The sequence below is a fragment of the Aegilops tauschii genome, chromosome 4, assembly GCF_002575655.3.
Source record: "Aegilops tauschii subsp. strangulata cultivar AL8/78 chromosome 4, Aet v6.0, whole genome shotgun sequence".
Taxonomy (NCBI): Eukaryota; Viridiplantae; Streptophyta; class Magnoliopsida; order Poales; family Poaceae; genus Aegilops; species Aegilops tauschii.
Window position 1 is genome coordinate 432,159,306 of NC_053038.3, and position 19,893 is coordinate 432,179,198.

The 19,893-nt window shown below is 47.6% G+C and overlaps 1 pseudogene; it reads left to right on the plus strand.

Moving 5' to 3' along the window:
- Positions 1 to 17,625: 17,625 nt before the first annotated feature.
- On the plus strand, positions 17,626 to 18,440 carry LOC109763598 (pterocarpan synthase 1-like; annotated as a pseudogene).
- The last annotated feature ends 1,453 nt before the right edge of the window (positions 18,441 to 19,893 follow it).

Genomic DNA, 19,893 nt, shown 5'->3' on the forward strand with positions numbered 1-19,893 from the left:
GGGGATCATGCATGTGAGGATGAGAGAAGAGAGGGACCATGCATGTGATTGGTCAATTGCATGTCCGAACTCCGGCAAAGCTTCCCTATTTTTGTTTCCAAAATACCAAAATTTGACGTCCGGACAGCTTCGTGGACTGATAGAAGTCCCCATTGAATTACAAAAGTGAACAAATATGTCCAGCCAGACATATACCGGTGTGTTTACAGGTCTCCCATGAGATGCCCTTAGGTCATCATAATTGCACCTAATTAAATAGATTGTAATCATTAAATCTATGTAGTTATTGCATCTAGACCAATCATATTAATCAAATCTACATGCCATACCTACTAATATGTTAGGCATTTATAATTGTACCTAACCAAATCATAATTCATTATATATCCCTATCTTCAAAAAAGGGTAATCTTTTCCGACAGACCATCATATCGCACTTACACAAATAGTGCACGGGCATATGTCTTGTCCGTGGAGGAGATTTCAGCTCTCTAATACTCTCTCTCCTCCCGTTCTAGAGTTGTGTTGATTTCATAGTTGCTGACTGTGTTGATTTCATAGTTGGTGACATCTACGATTATCAGTATCGAAACAGCTCTGCGTATGATGGTTTTCTGGTCCAACCGGTTCGACCAGAGGGCAAATCGTCTCTAAATGCTATGGCCCACAAACTAAATTATCTAGAATTGTCTCTAATCGTACAGTGTTGGATAAGCACTCTGTCGTACGTATAGCAAGGTCGTATCAGTATTCCCATGGTTCTGTGTACTGACAATGCAAACACCTGGACTTTTGCCCACTTCCCAGTAGCGTTTGGTGCTTATGAAGGCAACCTATCAAGGACTTGAACTAGTTAGACAGGAAGCTAGTCACCATTGGGATTTGTACGACTAAGATGCTACTCGACCAGGCTGAGTACCACGCCCACTTCCCAGTAGCGTTTGTTACTTATGAAGGCAACCTATCGAGGACTTTGAACTAGTTAGACAGGAAGCTAGTCACTATTGGGATTTGTACTATTAAGATGCTATACTCAACTCGGTACCACGGGAGATGACATGACTCGCCTAGTACATACTACTCCCTCTGTCCCATAATATAAAACGGTTTTTACACTAGTGTAGTATCAAAAACACTGTTATATTATGGGACGGGGGAGTACATAATTATTGGCATCATTGTCATTTCAATACTAAGACTGCACGTCAGGATCTTTCTAACAATACTATTTATGAACTAAAATAAATAAATAAATCAAAATTATGTTTCAGCAAGTTTCAGTCACAAAAACTTACTAACTTATTCCATTAGTATTAAGTTTAATTACATGTAACTTGAGTAGGGCATTTTGGAGACCGAGCTCCACTAGTAGAAAAAGGGTCAAATGTCAAGCACATTAGTGTCGGTTTGCTTTTGAGCCGGCACTAATGTGTGCATTAGTGCCGGTTCCAATGGCTAGCCAGCCGCTTTCATTAGTACCGGTTCGTGGCCGACCTTTAGCACCGGTTCGTGCCACGGACCGGTACTAAAGTGAGTGGTGGCAGGATGTTGTCAGTCCGAGGCCCCTCCAGCACCTTTAGTACCGGTTCATGGCACGAACCGGTGCTAAAGGTCGTCCTACATAAACCCTTCGTCCACCCGAGCTCGCTCTGTTCTTCCCCTTTCCCCTCTCCTCTCTGTTCTTCCCCTCTTCCTCTCGAGCTCATCACACATTTTGCCCAAAATTTGTCAAGATTTGAAGGCCCCCATCCATTCAAATGATCACAAAGGTTAGCAACTTTGTCCTTTCATCTCTCATTGCTAGATTAGCTCTTGCAATGCTTTGTATAGTGATTAATTTATGAGTTTAGTAATTTGGTAGAAAATATATGTGCTAGTATTTGATTTATATGCAATTTGTGGTCAAAACTAACACTTAGTTTGCATATGTAGGTGTGGTTTACTTAGTGCCTTCTAAATCTCCGTCGTAACCACAGTCGATCGCCCGCACCATTCCGTCGCCGGCACCACCTTGTGGTGAGCCTCTTGTTCATGAATGTTTTACATTACCAAATTGATGTTTGTGTGATTTGGATATATAGTTACTCGTATAATTATCTTACCCATACGTTGTTTGTTATACATAGTGCCATGGTTTTGATATCCGTCCCCGTCGGCCCTCGTCCTTGCTATGATTCGGATGTGGTATATTCTCTTTTAAAACTAGTTGTTGCATTTCGTGTTTATGACAAATTATGCCCATCAAGTTGACATAGATATTTTTGTCTAGGAGGTTTGTGAACCGGAAATTCCAACCGACCCTATTGTCGAGAGGTTAAATTTAGTTGAAAGAGAAAACGAGTATTTGAAAGAAAAATTGAAAAGAATTGAGGGGGAGAAGATGGAATTGGAGTTGCATGTTGCAGATGTCGTCGATGATCACAAGATCAAGATGGAGAAAATGCGCTTGAAGATTAGAAAGATTAGAAAATATGCCATTGATAGTGAGGCTTGGTATCATTATGCTGTAGGATCAATTGTTACCTTAGTTGCGATCTTGATCGCATTTGTTGTTGCATTTAAATTCTTTAGTTAGAGAGTTATTTGTTTGTTGCATTTAAGTCTTGTATGAACTTTATGTATGAACTTGTATTAATTTGGTCTATTCGGTGTTGTGTAATGAAGATGAGCCGATAATGGATGTACGATGACCGATGCTCTCCCGAGTTCATTAATGGCGTGCAAACTTTTCTGCTTGCGGTTGAGGCAAACAAGCGGGCGGATGCTTTTATGCCTTGTCCATGTTTAGTCTGTAAGAATGATCACAATTACTCTACGTCAAGAACCATTCACGTCCACCTGTTTAAGTCCGGTTTCATGCCCCACTATAATGTTTGGACCAAGCACAGAGAAAGAGGGGTTATGATGGAAGACAATGAAGAAGAAGAGGACAACGACAGCTATCCTAGCCATGGGTTCCCTGAATACGATGATACAACAATTGGGGAAGAAGCTGAGCTGGCAATGCGGGAAGAAGCTGAAGAAGAGGCATCAGATGAGCCCGCTGATGATCTAGGTCGGGCCATTGCCGATGCAAAGAGAAACTGCGCAAGTGATTTGGAGAAGAAGTTGCAGCGCATGTTAGAGGATCACAAGAAATTGTTGTACCCGAATTGCGAAGCTGACAAGAAAAAGTTGGGCACCACACTGGAATTGCTGCAATGGAAGGCAGAGAATAGTGTATCTGACAAGGGATTTGGAAAGTTGCTGGTAATGATAAAGAATATGCTTCCAAAGGACAACGAATTGCCCGAGAGGACGTACGAAGCAAAGAAGGCTGTCTGCCCTCTAGGGTTAGAGGTGCAGAAGATACATGCATGCCCTAATGACTGCATCCTCTACCACGGTGAGTACGAGGATTTGAACGCTTGCCCGATATGCGGTGCATTGCGCTATAAGATCAGGCGCGATGACCCTGGTGATGTCGAGGGCGAGCGCCCCAGGAAGAAGATTCCTGCCAAGGTGATGTGGTATGCTCCTATAATACCACGGTTGAAACGTTTGTTCCAAAACAAAGAGCATGCCAAGGCGATGCGATGGCACAGAGAAGACCGTAAGAAAGACGGAAAGTTGAGAGTACCCGCTGACGGGTCGCAGTGGAGAAAAATTGAGAGAAAGTACGGGAAGGAGTTTGCAGATGATGCAAGGAACGTATGGTTTGGTCTAAGCGCAGATGGCATTAATCCTTTTGGGGAGCAGAGCAGCAACCATAGCACCTGGCCTGTGACTCTATGTTTGTATAACCTTCCTCCTTGGTTGTGCATGAAGCGGAAGTTCATTATGATGCCAGTGCTCATCCAAGGCCCTAAGCAACCCGACAACGACATTGATGTGTACCTAAGACCATTAGTTGAAGAACTCTTACAGCTGTGGAATGGAACAGGTGTACATGCGTGGGATGAGCACATGGGGGAAGAATTTGACCTAAAGGCCTTGCTGTTCGTGACCATCAATGATTGGCCTGCTCTCAGTAACCTTTCAGGACAGACATACAGGGGATACCGCGCATGCACGCACTGTTTGGATGATACCGACAGTATATATTTGGACAACTGTAGGAAGACTGTGTACCTGGGACATCGTCGATTTCTTCCGAGCAGGCATCCCGTAAGAAAGAAAGGCAAGCATTTCAAAGGTGAGGCGGATCACCGGACGAAGCCTCGCCACCGTACTGGTGCTGATGTACATGATATGGTCAAGGATTTGAAGGTAGTCTTTGGAAAGGGTCCTGGCGGACAACCTGTTCCGAATGACGCTGACGGACGCGCACCCATGTGGAAGAAGAAATCTATATTTTGGGACCTGCCCTATTGGAAAGATCTAGAGGTCCGCTCTGCAATCGACGTGATGCACGTGACGAAGAATCTTTGCGTGACCCTGCTTGGCTTCTTGGGCGTGTATGGGAAGACAAAAGATACACCTGAGGCACGGGAGGACCAGCAACGTATGCATGGAAAAGACGGCATACATCAGGGTCATGCCAGCTACGCTCTTACCAAAGAAGAGAAGGAAATCTTCTTTGAATGCCTGCTCAGTATTAAGGTACCGTCTGGCTTCTCGTCGAATATAAAGGGAATAATAAACATGGCAGAGAAAAAGTTCCAGAACCTAAAGTCTCATGACTGCCACGTGATTATGACGCAACTGCTTCCGGTTGCATTGAGGGGGCTTCTACCGGATAACGTTCGATTAGCCATTGTGAAGCTATGTGCATTCCTCAATGCAGTCTCTCAGAAGGTAATCGATCCAGAAATCATACCAAGGTTAGAGAATGATTTGGTGCAATGTCTTGTCAGTTTCGAGTTGGTATTCCCACCATCCTTCTTCAACATCATGACGCACGTCCTAGTCACCTATGCGAAGAGATTAACGTTTTGGGTCCTGTATTTCTACACAATATGTTCCCCTTCGAGAGGTTCATGGGAGTCTTAAAGAAATATGTTCATAACCGTGCTAGGCCAGAAGGAAGCATCTCCAAGGGCCATGAAAATGAGGAGGTCATTGAGTTTTGTATTGACTTTATTCCTGACCTTAAGCCGATTGGTGTTCCTGAATCGCGGCATAAGGGCAGACTGGATGGAAAAGGCACGCTAGGAGGGAATCAAAAAATATGTATGGACGGACATTCTCTCACTGAAGCACACTACACAGTTATACAGAATTCCGCCTTGGTGGCTCCGTATATGGACGAACACAGGAATTTTCTACGCTCCAAACACCCGGAGCGGTCTGATGACTGGATTACACGTGAACAAACCAGGAGTTTCGCCGGCTGGTTGCAGACACGTACCATGCATGACGCCTCTATTGAAGATGACCTGTACTCGCTGTCCCAGTTACCATCTTCGAATATAATGACTTTCAAAGGGTACGAGATAAATGGTAATACATTTTACACGATCGCCCAAGATAAGAAGAGCACCAACCAAAACAGTGGTGTCCGCTTTGATGCAACAACCAAGACGGGAAAGGAAACATATTATGGTTACATAGAGGAGATATGGTGTAACACCCCCAGTGTCATGCTACAGTAATCCCCTGTTAATGGTGCCATGTCATCATGTTACTGTTGCTAATCTTCACTTGATCCAAATCACGGTTCAAATTCAAATCCAATCTAAAGTCAAAAATTCATATTTGTCAGACATGAAATCTAAAATGTTCATCATGTGCCAAATATTTCATCACAAATATTGGTGGTGAACCAACATTTTTTGCAAAAATGTCTAAGTGCCCTAAACTGGTTAAACAGTGGCTAAAACAAATAGATTTAATGCCTTTTTAAATTATAAAAGTCGCAAACTATTTCAAGAGCCTCACAATCCTTTTTGGCAGTGCCAACTAGTGCAATGTAATTATGTGGCCAAGTCCCACATTTTACAGAATCCTTTTGGACAGCTCAAATGTTGCAAAGCATTTTCTATAAAAAGAGAAAAGAAATAGAAATGCAAAAAAAAAAGAAAAGGAAACCCCCCTGCCCCTGGGCCTAAGGCCACAGAGACAGGCCTAGCCGGCCAGGCCCAGCTCCCCTCCCTGGTCGCTCTCCACTCCCTCCTGTTCCCCTGGTGCGTGCCGCTACAGGGGCACGTCCCCGCCCGACCACCTCGCCGGCGCCGACGCCGGGAGGGGATAAGGCCGCCCCGACGCCTCGGCCTCCACCCATCTCTCCCACTTGCCCCCCTCTCGCTCGCCTCTACGCCTCCCCTCCCCCAGATCCACCTATCCCCTCTCCTCTCGCTCGATCCCGAGCGCGCCCGCCGCCGTCCTCCGTCGTCACCGCGGCCACGAGCGGCCCCGTGCCCGATGATCCTGTCTGCGAGCTTCGCCGAGGTCGGCACCTTCTCCTGGCGGCCCTAGTTGGAGCCGGAGAGCCCTGCAGCGCCGTTTCCCCCTTTGTCCGCATCTTTGGCCACCGCAAATCGCCGCTGTCGATTCGTCGTCTCCACTGCGCTAAGCTTCCACGGGCCACCTTGAGTCGCTCGGTGAGCTCCGTCACCTCTTCCTTTTCCTCCTTTAGCTTGCTGCGCCCGTAGCTCGCTGCTTCTACTGTGGCCGAACACAACGCCGCCGTCGAGCTCCTCGTCGTGGCCACGCTCGCCGATGAGCTCGTCCGAGCTCGCAGTCGTGCTCAGCACGCGCGTAGGGCCCCGTAGCGCTAGCTAGCTCGCTCCGCCGTGCCGTGTAATGCCGGATCCGCCCATGCCCGAACTACGGCGCCGCCTCCGCCGCTCGTCGGCGTCGTTCCGGTCATCCCCGAGACCAACTCGTAGCTCCATGCGACGCGCGACGTCGCTAGCTCTCGAATGGGAGTAGTCACACCCGTTTTGGGCCACCGAGGCGAAATCCCAAGGCTCGTCGGCGCCCTCCGCCGCGTTTTGGCTCACCGGAGCCAACTCCGACGCCGGCGTCCGATGTGGCCGACCTGGGGCCACCCCCTGGGTCGCTGCCAGCGGGCCCCACGGGCCCCGTTGACTGGGTTGACCCAGTCAATGTGCTGACTGGGCAGCCCAGTGGCGCTGACATCCGGGCCCCACCGCATAATTATTTTACCTAAAACATGTTTATAATTAAAATCAATTAGTTAGATAAATGAGCCACTGACAGGTGGGGTCTAGTAGTTAACTAACCTAATTTTAGTTAGTTTAAACTTCTGTTAGTCCACTGTCTATGACAGGTAGGACCCACTGGTCAGTTTGACCTGGTCAGCTGCTCTGTTGACTGCTGAGGTCATCATCACGTCATGCTGACGTCATATTCCTTTTCTGTTATTATAAATAAATCTAGAAAATGGTTTAACCTTTGAAAATTCATAGAAAATAAACCGTACGTCGGATGAAAATGTTTTCTACATGAAAGTTGCTCAGAAAAATCCAACGAATCCGAATACGTGGTCCGTTCATCTGTCACATGCCCCTAGCATGCTGAACATGGAACATTCCCCCTCTGGTCATCTGTTTGATACAGGTCCGGAACCGGGAATACATTCCCGGTTGAATTCCCCCTTCACCTTTATCATGTAGCCATACGTTAGGTCACACCCGGCACAGCATATTGCCATGTTATGCTTTGTGATGCTATGCTTGCTTTATATTTATTGTTTCTTCCCCCTCTTCTCTCCGGTAGAACCCGAGACCGATGCTGCCCCTGTGATCGACTACGTCGACGACGACCCCTCCTTGCCAGAGCAACCAGGCAAGCCCCCCCCCCCTTTGATCATCCCGATATCGCCCATTCCATTCTCTCATGCTTGCATTAGATTTTGCTACTGTTATTGTTTGCTCCTATTCTGATGCATAGCCTGCTTTTGTAGCCTGCTTATTGTTACCTACCTACTTATCCTAAGCTGCTTAGTATAGGTTGGTTAGTGATCCATCAGTGACCCCCACCTTGTCCTTGTTGCCCCTGCTTCATCATCGAAGACCCGATCAACGGGATCGAAGACCAGGCCCCGGCATCGCACATCACTTTCCCCTTAGTTGCTCGACACTACTGGGTTACTATCGAGTGCCGAGGGTGAGACCTCTACAGCACTTCTGATGTTAACCCTGTAGTGTAGCTATTCGGTCGTGGTCATCGAGGGTGATTCCGCCTTAACCACTTCCGATACGACTCTGTCGTGCAACCCCTCAAGTGTGAACCTCGGGGGTGATTCCTCTTACGTTCACCTTGATGATTACATCGAGTGGAATTCACCGAGGGTGATTCCTCGGGTTTTCCCCTTGATGTTTGGACACACAGTTACTATGGTTACTATGACTTTACACTGAACCATGTTACTAAACACGGGTCGGCCCTGAAGGGTACCCGCGCGAGCTTAATTGCGAGTGATGTGGAGACGGGTTGAACTGGAGGGTGCCCGCGAGATAATTACGAGGCGTGGCAGGGCATTCCTAGCCCTTGCCGCAAGTCCTCGAGACGGGGCAACGGGGTCACATCTTTCGTGAGTCTCTGCTTGTTACCGCGCGTTCCTAATCCACAACGATTTGGATATTTGATCCGAGGGGCCTCTGGCCTGATATCACTAACCATCATGTGGGCATAGTATGGCCGTTCTGCGTCGTATGCATCAGCCGAAGCTTAATAGACGTCATGCGACTGAGCGGCGCGCGCCGGGTTGGACTGGTAAGCTCCCGCCTTTTTTAAGGAGGTAGCTAGGTCTGCTCACCGGCCGCCCACGCAACATGCAGGAGTTCCCGGGGCGATGGCCCATGACCCCTGGGGGCATAGGTTTAGTCCGGCGTGCTTGACCTCTCTATTAAGCCTAGGTTGGGTTGTGGCGTATTGTTTGGCCGAGGCCGGGCATGACCCAGGAAAGTGTGTCCGGCTGGAGTTAATCGAGCGTGGTGGGTAAGTTGGTGCACCCCTGCAAGGAAGAAAACATCTATCGATAGCCTGTCCTACGGTAACGGACACTTGGAGTTGTATCCCGATCGATACAACTAGAACTGGATACTTGTGATGAGTAATGGATTGTGATGATAACTGGATAGTATGGCTCTGGGATTGCTTTCTCGCAGGGAGTTGAGAAAGGATCTCTGGCTGAGGTTGATAACACTTCTACTAATTTACTTTATGCTACTCTACTCCCTCCTGTTGCTGCAAGATGGTGGTTTCCAGAAGATGCTAGTCTTCGATAGGCTAGGCTTTCCCCTTCTCTTCTGGCATTCTGCAATTCAGTCCACATATACTACTCTTTTCATTGACACCGATGCATATGTAGTGTAGATCCTTGCTTGCGAGTACTTTGGATGAGTACTCACGGTTGCTTCGCTCCCCCTTTTGCCCCTTTCTTCTCCTTTCCGGTTGATGCAACCAAATGTCGGAGCCCAGGAGCCAGATGCCACCGCCGATGCCTGCTACTACGTGGAGATCGCTGACGACCAGGAGTAGTTAGGAGGCTCCCAGGCAGGAGGCCTCGCCTCTTCGATCGTGTTGCTTTGTGCTAGCCTTCTTAAGGCAAACTTGTCTAACTTATGTCTGTTCTCAGACATTGTTGCTTCCGCTGACTCTTGTGTTTTCGAGCTTATGTATTCGAGCCCTCGAGGCCCCTGGCTTGTAATATAAAGCTTGTATTTTTTTAATTTGTGTCTAGAGTTGTGTTGTGATATCTTCCCGTGAGTCCTTGATCTTGATCGTACACATTTGCGTGTATGATTAGTGTACGATTGAATCGAGGGCGTCCCATATGGGAACTTGACTATGGACGTGGTTTGAAGGTCCCTTTGTTTCGGTGCAAATGGGTCAATATGACACGATATGGGGTAACGGAAGACCCGCAGTATGGAAGGAATGACAACAGTGGATCTCAACAATCTTGCGTATGCAGACGAACCATTCGTCCTATCTAATGATGTGGCACAGGTTTTCTATCTGAAGGATATGTCTACCAAGCTGAGAAAAAAAAGATAAGGAAGCGAATGCATCATACGATGAGCCAAAGCGCCACATAGTTCTTTCTGGGAAGAGAAACATCGTGGGAGTGGATGACAAGACAGACATGTCAGAAGATTATGAAAAGTTTGATGAAATTGCTCCATTCACAGTGAATATTGACCCGAGCATCTAGTTAAATGATGAAGATTTTCCATGGCTACGGCGCAAAGGGACACACGCGAAGAAAAAGTTTCACACCCAAAGATCTGGGAAGTGATCGGCTTCACTATCATCACTTTCTTCTGTGTTTCACACCCAGGAGGGAATCTCTGTAATAGTTAGGGTAGTTATGTGTTTCACACCCAGGGGGGCCTTTAGTACCGGTTGCAGCCACCACCCGGTACTAGGGTGCGCTTCCCGCCGCTTGGCCTGGCCAAAATCGACCTTTAGTACCTGTTGGTGGCTCCAACCGGTACTAAAGGCCCCTCCTATATAAACAACACTTACGAAAATTTCGTCAGTTTCCTCCCACTTCTCTCTGCTTCATCGCCGCCGCCCCGTCCCGCGCCGTCGCCGCCACCGTCGCGCCGTCCCCGTCGACTCCACGCCGCCCCCGTCCTCGTCGCGCCATCCGCGTCGCCGGCCCGTCCCCATCCCCGCACCGGCCCGCGTCACCGTCCCCGCACCGGTCCGCGTCGCCGTCGTCGTCGCCGTCGCCTCGACCTCGCCCGCGTGTGAGCCTCTGTCCCCCCTCTCCTCTCCCTCCAATCGAAGTCGCCGCACGCGCCGCCGGCGCCGTCGCCTTGGCTCGCCGTCGCCTGCACACACAACACATACACACACATACACACACACACCATACACACACACATACACAATTTTTGTTCTGTTTTTAGTTTTTAGTTTTTCTGTTTTTAGTTTTTAGTTTTTCTGTTATTAGTTTTTAGTTTTCAGTTTTTTCTGTATTACTGTTATAGAAATGTTAGTTATATAGAAATGTTAGTTATATATAGAAATGTTAGTTTTTTCTGTATTAATGTTATAGAAATGTTAAAGAAAAATTAGTTATACAATTTTAGTTATAGAAATGTTAGAAATGTTAGTTTTAGATATGGTCGATGTTTTTTTAGTTTATTATATTTTTAGTTATAAAATTTAGAATTTGCATATAAGAAATCACAATCCAATCATTTAAAAAATGTTACTTCACTTCTGCGGCATATAGTATTTGTTGTCGACGATGCCCGGCCCGCATCCTCGCCGTCGACCCGTTCGCGACGACGTCCTGCTTCAGAGGACCCATGTCCGGGATTGGGCTCCGCCGGGCTGGCACTGGGAGGTGCTACCTGGAGGGGCGCGACGCTTGGTGAGGACCCAGCCTCGGGTCCCGTCGTCGACCCTGATCTCCTTTGGTGGCGTTCGCGTGGGCCACATTCGGTGCAGAGGGAGCCGGCCCCGCCGGAGGTGGTGCGTCGTCGTGTCAGGGAGGAGGACGAGCACGTCCATCGCTACATGGCTGTTATGGACGTCAGGTTCTCCAATACCTGGTAGGTTCTTTGGGCAGATGACCGGAGATATGATCCTGTGATGGTTCCTTGTCTTTGGGTGTCCACCGCCCGCGCCCCAGGAACCGCGAGTGGCCTAGATTCTTCTATAGTATTCGATCTTTATTAGCTACCTAGCCAGTGATGTATTCGAGATTATATATTATTCGAGACGATGTATTCGAGATTATATATTATTCGGGACGATGTATTCGAGATTATATATTATTCGAGACGATGTATTCGAGATTATATATTATTCGAGACGATGTATTCGAGATTATATATGATTCGAGACGATGCATATTATGTACTATATGATTCAGTTTTTCCTTATTGATTGCATCCATGCATTGTAATTTGAATACTAAATTGTTTTATATTTCTTCTGTATTAGTTAAATAAAAGCTATGGCGGACAATACCGGCAGAGAGGGAGAAGAGGCCCTGTTCGAGATCATACGCAGCCCTAGCAGGCCAGATGATCTGAATGAAGCAAATGACGGCTCCCAATATCTGAACAATACCGGGGAGGGTGATGATAAGATATTCGATCTCGACGACCGAGCTGATGAAATCATGAACTATGATTATGATTATGATGACGCAGACAATGATTATGATGACGAATACAATGTTGATCTTGAAATAATAAAGACTACCAGCGAGGTATATTTATATAAGCAGGCATCTAGTGATCATCACATGTTTTTTTATTTGAAGATATATTAACGAATCGATCTTTCTTCTTTCAGCCCTCCGGATCGAGCAAATCTGCTTCTACAGACAGCAGGACAAAGCGCGGCCCGGGCAAAAAGTTGAAGGAGGGTGTAAAGTACAACATTGATTCCATCAAAGCTAGTGGTGAACCCCTCACGCCTAAGAACATTGCGAACAAGTTCGTTCGTCAGTGCGGAGTTCTTGTGAAGGACCAACTCCCGATCTCCATTCAAGAATGGAAAGAGCCAAAAACTAAACGCCCAGATGTTACTTGGGTCGACGACAGAGCAAAACAAAAGCTTTGGGAATCTCTGATGGAACATTTCACACTACCAGATTATTTCACTGATGCAGATGCGCAGAAAGTCAAGGACGCTGCTCTTAAGAAGATGGCAATTGCATTCAACACCCACAAGAAAACTGTATGGGCCAACTACCTCGCTGCAGAAAGGAAGACTCCAGAATTCAAGGGAACACTGGAGAAGCAAAGAGAACACTGGCCCGCTTTCGTGAAATTCAAGGAATCAGAATTATCTAAGGAACGGTCGAGAAAAACAAGGCCAATGCCGCAAAAAAGACGCAGTTCCATAGGCTGGGTCCAGGTGGCTACGCGGTGGCAATGCCTAAGTGGGATAAGTCTGAGCAAGAGATGGAGGATGCAGGGGTCACTCCAGTTACTAGGAGCTGGCCCCCCAGGTGTAGAACTTGGTTCTATGCGCATGGGGGCGTTGGACCCGAAGACAGGCCTGGTTTCGAAGAAGGCAAGTCTAAAAGGAGCAGAACAAAAGTTACTTGACGCAATAGAAGATGCTTGAAAGGGGGTGTTCACGCCCAACAGAGAGAACGACGAGCTTACGCGTGCCCTGGGAAATCCTGAACACCCAGGAATAACACGAGGCAAGGGCGTTATTCCCTGGTATGATGGCTTTTCAGAATGGAACGACGACTACAGGACCCATGCAAGAAAAAAGATGGAGGAGGAGAAGAAGAGGAAGCTGGAGGAGGAGCAGAGGAAGCAGGACGCGGAACGCCTTCAAGGCCTAGAAGCAAGGCACGCGGACTTGGCACTCAAATTCCAGCAGCAGCAGCAGCAGATCGACTCACTTAGCTAGGAAAGGGGGTCTCAGCAGCGGCAGCAGCAAGCGGATGATCATCCAGCATTGGATAGCACCGTCCCATCCATGCCGAGAAGCAGCGTTGGTTCCGCCCCGGGCGACGCACTGCTGGATACATACCCTGTGGATGACATCATAGAGAACACTAACTGTGAGCTACACTTTAAAATGAAGAACATATCCATGAAGGTGGCGGACGCCGTTGCTTTTACAATTACCCCCGAAGCAACCTTCCATTGCGCCCCGATTCCAGAGGGCTATGCTCGTGTCTTGGTTGATGAGGTGGTGGACCCATATTCGGGGCTAGATCTTGACATTCCTGGAGGTGACGACGAGCACACACTGGGAGAGGCCATACATCGCATCCTATGGAGAAAGGATTGCATCATCTTTCGAAGTCCACCGACACCGCGTCTGCCGACTCCTCCTCGAAGTCCGCCACCGTGTCAGCAGACTCCCGCTCCTCCAAGTCCACGAACGCGTGAGCAGACTCCTGCTTCAAGTCCGGCACAGCGTCAGGCCACTCCTCCTGTTTCAAGTCTGACACCGTGTCAGGCCACACCTCCTGCTTCAAGTCCGGCACAGCGTCAGGCCACACCTCCTGCTTCAAGTCCGACACCGTGTCAGGCCACACCTCCTGCTTCAAGTCCGGCACAGCGTCAGGCCACTCCTCCTGCTCCAACTAAGCCACGTCAGCCGTCTCCGCCGCCTAAGCAATCGCAGAAGAGACACGCCGCAGCTATGGTGCGTAGCGGTACGAGTCGAGGTAGTACAGAAAATACAGGCGGAGACAAGCGATATAAATATGGTCCAAGCAGCCTCGCTCCTCTTCCTCAGAGGCCTTACGACATGACCGAGGAGCAAAACGATGCAATAGTGCGGGCCGAAGTGGACGCTCATTTCCGACCGAAACCGGCAACGCCGCCGAGGGAGAAAGTGCCTGAGGAAAAGATTGACCACTTCATTCGTATGGCTAGACCACCAGCTCCCAAGCCTGTTGACTCAGACTATGTGCGCCAAATCAGGAAGGCACATCGAGCACGACTACAGAAAGAAGCGAGCTCGAGCTCGAGCCAACAAGCAGCTGTCAAAAAATGCGGGAAAACCGTTCCCCAGCTGGGAGAACAGGCGGCGCAATCGACCCCCCCCCCCACTTGTTGTGCCAACAACACATGAGAGTACGCGCGCCCAATATTATTGTGGGCAAACCGTTTACGTTCCCGAGCTGGGCGATGTGGTAATAACCGAGGAGCATATAATGCAGGCTGAAATGCTCAACATCACTGTTGGACAACTCCTCGATATCGAGCCCATGTCTCCGCTTAGAGAGGAGGAAATAAAACGGAAATATGTCCGGGGCCAACCTTTGGTCGAGCCCGAGGAGGTCAAGAACCTCCCAACGAGAATGTATGAATTGCATGATTGGTACATGAAAATTACCAAGATTTCCAATCGAGAGTCCCTCATGGTGCAAGTCGAGGAAGATCATTACTTCAATAAGAAAGCTCTGTCCGTTGAGTATTCAGAACTATTTCAGTTATTCAATCAAGATGCACTCGACAAATCTATCGTCAGTTGCTATTGTCTGTAAGTGATTTCTTTCTGTGATTTAAGTCTCAAGCTAGCTCTAGTGCTCATTGATTGGTCATTAATTACCTGTAATTATATATCCTCACTATATATTCTTTTCTGTGGTATTATGCAGGATGAAGATGTATGAAATGAAAAAAGCTGGACGCTATGGCATTGGGTTCATTGACCCAAATACTGTTAATGAATACACATGGAAATTGGAATGGTGTAGACAAGATGTAGAGAAATGCATGGTAGAGTTCTTGAAGCGCCTCAATAGCAATGAAGATATACTACTTCCTTACAACTTCGAGTGAGTCACACTGTCTTGTACTACAAATTCTGTTTTTCTTACTAGCTAGATGTTAATAAGTGTATAGGGTTTAGGGTTATAATTGATTAGTGTTATGCACATGCTCGCTTAATTTATACATGCAAACGTATGCGCATGCAGCTTCCACTGGATCTTGTTAGACATTAAAGTTGACGAAGAAAAAGTTGAAGTATTGGACTCACTACTTAAAAAAGATAGTGACTACAGCATCGTGAAAGGGGATAGTCGACAGGTAATTTCAATCATTATTAACTATATCTCGGCCTATTTAGTTCGTCATTTCCTGATATGAACTATTTTTAATAACCCCTTTATTAATTTTCTTTGCCGGCAGGCAGGGCTTGGGCAAAATACATCAAGGTGACTCCAGGAAAATGGCGACAAAAGCTATGTTAGTATCGACCCAAGGTAAGTAATTAAGTAGTACTAGCTAGCGAGCTACCATCTCTTTAATTCTTGTTTCAATACCATTAATTAATTAACATGCTTGATTAATTATTATCTGATTAAATTCTATTCTCGTAAAGGCCCTGAAGCAGGCGCCGGGGACTGAAGTATGTGCATACTATGTTTGCGAGAACATTCGCATGATGGCGTCCGAAAGGAGCAGATCTGATAGACAGGACTGGGTACATTTGCCAGAACACTATTCATAAATCTTACATGATTGTCGATATCTAGTCACACAACTAATACACATGCATATTGATCTCCTTCTTAACAGTTCAAAGAGGTGCGGGACCAGCTCCTACCAGAGGAGCGCATACGAGCACTTCAAGAGGAAATAGCAGGATTTTTGCTCGACCAGGTCATAGATCCCAAAGGAGAATACTATTACCCACTACCGCCCCCATGAACCACTTGTCATCGTGCTCCGAAGGCACCAAGGCAACATGTAGGAGAAATTGTATATATATACATGTGTATGTGTGAATAATTAATGGTGGTTGTGAGACATTCGATTATATGAGATCGATTCTACGAGAAAATCTATTTATATATATGCATAACGTGTACAATATATAGTATCGTAAAATACCAGCAAACAAAAAAAAATTAAATGGAAAACACAAAATTAATGAAAAATTAAAAATTAAAACCAAAACCGCCCCTTGGTGCTACCAACCGGTACTAATGGTCTACCAGCACCCGGGCCTGGCTCGTGCCACGTGGTGGCACTTTAGCGCCGGTTCGTGCCGAACCGGTAGTAAAGGGGAGGGGGGCTTTAGTCTCCACTCTTAAGTGCCGGTTGCAGAACCGGCACGAAAGGCCCTTACGAACCGGCGCTAAAGCCCGGTTCTGCACTAGTGCTCCATGGAGGCCTTTATTTTGAATAGTTTAAAATTCATAAATTTCAGTTTCAAAAAATTCTGAAAAAAAATTAAACATGTATGCAAAGATGTAAAGTGTATGTGTGAAAAATTTCAGGACGAAATGCCTTGAATTGCGAGCTGTACAAAAAAACAAAATCATGGACTTTATAGATGAACAGTATATATGCTAAAATGCCCCAGATTTGTCTTTTTTGTGTAGCTCACACTTTAATGTATTTTGACCTGAAAATTTGCACACATGTACATTATGTATCTGGGTATACGTTTATTTATTTTCAAAATGTTTTTAAACTGAAAAGTTTGAATTTTAAAGTTCTCAAATAAAGGCCTCCATGGTGCTTGGTCTCCGTTTGGCATTTTCGGAATACGTAAAGCTACTGTCCGCCTTTTTATTTGCATAGTAAGATTCCACATCAGAAAATTTCAAACTAACCTTATGAGTAAAAGCTTTGATATGCCTATGCTCCTCTTTCAATTGCTTAGAACAGCAACGGTCATCTCCTTTTTGTTTTACATTACACGGTTGCTGGTCCGACAGGCGAGTACAAGAACAGAGACACTAAAAACACCAAAAGAAGAACTAGACGAAGACAGAGCGAATCATTTTTGCACTATATATGAGTACATTACTTCGTGCATCCAATGTATATCTAAATATCTGTAACCACCAATCTGACCCCACACGAACAGCTGTATCATTTCCACATTTACGAAGGCATTACAGACATATAGAGGGAGCTATACTAGAGGAAATAGGCCATATACACAACCATATTTCTGAATCATGACGCAGATAGACGGCCCAAGATCTGCGTGCCCCCGTCCTTGCATGCAACAAATTTCCTTCCTACTGCCGATAACGCAACACCGAAGCTTCACAACATGCGCCATCTTGCAAAGGAGCTTCGCAGCACGCGCCATGTTGCAAGGGGAGCCGCAATGCTGGGCCGCGCGATCGTGCCGATCCAACTGCTCGCGACTAGGCCGATTTTGCAAAAGATCAGTTGGCCGACGAGTAATGATCGACCTTTGGTGGCTTACACTATTTAAGGACATGGACACACCGGCCCTCTTCCCATGCATGCTCAACATGGCTTCCCACCTCACCTCTGCATCTCTAGCCACGCTACTCACGGCCGGCATGGCCACCGTCCTTTTTGCCTCCGCCGCCCACGGCGTGGGCACGCAGGATGCCCCCAAACATCTCCACTTCTACATGCACGACTCCAGCACCGGCCCCAAACCCACCGCCGTTCTAATCGCCAACGGGACCGGCCAGCCGCTGAAGGGCTCCGGCGGCAGCGCCCGGTTCGGTGACACAATGGTCATGGACGACCGCCTCACGGAGGGCCCTACGCCGGCCTCGAGAGTCGTCAGGCGTGCCCAGGGATTCTACGTGACAGCATCCCAGGGCGACCCCGCAATGCTCCTCACCATGAACGTCCTGCTCGCCGACGGGCCTTACAACGGGAGCTCGCTGGTGGTGATGGGCCGCAACAACGTCATGATGCCGGAGCGGGAGCTGGCGGTGGTTGGCGGGACCGGGGTTTTCAGGATGGCGACGGGGTACGTGCTCTGGAAAACTGCGAGCTGGCGCGGGGGGGAGCGCCGTCCTCGAGCTGGATGCATTCGTCTACGTGAGTCCGGCGGCCGCCGGTGCATGAAATGAACGAACACATGGTTTGCCGGGTTGCAGCCTCTTTTTTCAGTGTGTTGAGAATAACATGCTCGTTGCATTGCTTGTACTGTAGTTACCATCGATATGTGTGTAGTTTGTGTCCTACTACTAGTATTTCTTTTCGAAAAGGAGGAGAAACCCCCAGGGCTGTTTGTGTACTGTACTTCACTGTGTTGAAATGAATCTTGTCACTTTAACTTTCTTTGAATCACACTCACACCATTTCTGCTTGAACTTGGCATCACTGACTGTATTGGGCAATGATCGTGGTGTCTAAGTCCTAACTGCTTGAACTAAGGCTGCTGACTTTCTTTTCAAATCTTGTATCTTCTTGCAGCAGTGGAGATCATTGACTAAGGAGGACGACCGGGGAGCGCTGGACCTGCTCATCTCTAAAATTCGGGCCTTGGTGTCTTCTATTTCTGGGCAGGATCCCAAAGTCTGACCTAGCTTGTTGATGTTTCTTCGTCTTTGTTGGTGGCTTTATCTTTTATCTCATCCGGCCTGCGTGCCGTGTCTGGCAGGTTGCCATGTACCCCACATACGTTCGTGATCCTGGTCCCTAGTTCTGTTATCGTGAATTATTGGTGGCTTCCCCTTTTGTTGGTGTTTGGGTTTGTGACTCTGCCTTGTGGCTTTATTTATAAAGTCCGGCTATGGCCTTTTCTCTAAAAAAGAGGGTGGATGAGTACAGTAACTCACCAAAAGCAGCAAAAGGCGATCGAGTCACTGCTTCACTGTGATGTGCTTCACAGACGATGATGCCCAAAGAATAAACAAAGAAGCCCTGCAACATCATGGAACATCATGAATGTTCTTTAGTTTCAGGTTTACATCCTCACGTTGGAAAAATGCCGCTCGTCATTTTGATTATTGACTTCTCAGACTGAATCCAAGGCTAAGAGCAGATTGCGTCGGAAGAAAAACTCGGGACTGGCTAAACGTAAGTCGCCTGAAAATCTGAATTGGGACCATTTTGAGCCGTTGGATGACAAACGAACGGCGATGCTCACGTCTTCTTCCTCCTGAAAACAGAAACAGATCATGCTCGGTCTTCCTCTCGCCACCTGCTACCACCGGCCGGGCCGCGGGCATTCCCTCAACCACCTTGCCGCACCGCGCTCCCCTGAACCGCCCCCCACCGCCGATCTTGCCGCCGCTGCTAGCCATCCCTCTAGCCCCGCCCGTGTCCCCTTTTTTTCCCGGCGAAGCCCCCCCCCCCCCCCCCCCCACCACCACCGCCGTCCACCACCACCCTCACCCTAAACCCTAAGATAGATAATGGGGTAGCCCTTCGTTGATCCCTTCCTTCTCCTTCCTCCCCTCCGGCCTTTCTCCGGCGAACTCTCAAAAATCGACTGCCCTCAATTTGACATTTAGTCGACTGTCATTTAGCTATGTGTAGAAATAATGGGAACTTGAACCGTAGAAGAAAACCAAAAACATGGAACTTCCCACTTACCATCTGAGGTCACGAGTGTATTAGCATCAAGTCTCCGCGTTACTTCTAGCCCAGTCATATGACCCGAGACGCATGGACCCGAAGAGCATCTTGCTGAAGACAAACGAAATGCAGACTGATACAGATAATGGTAGCTGCGGTCAGGTTGAGTTAGGACCTGCAAACACATAATGGGCCGGTATTTCAAATTAAAGTGGAAAGCTAAAATTGATGTGAAGTCAAA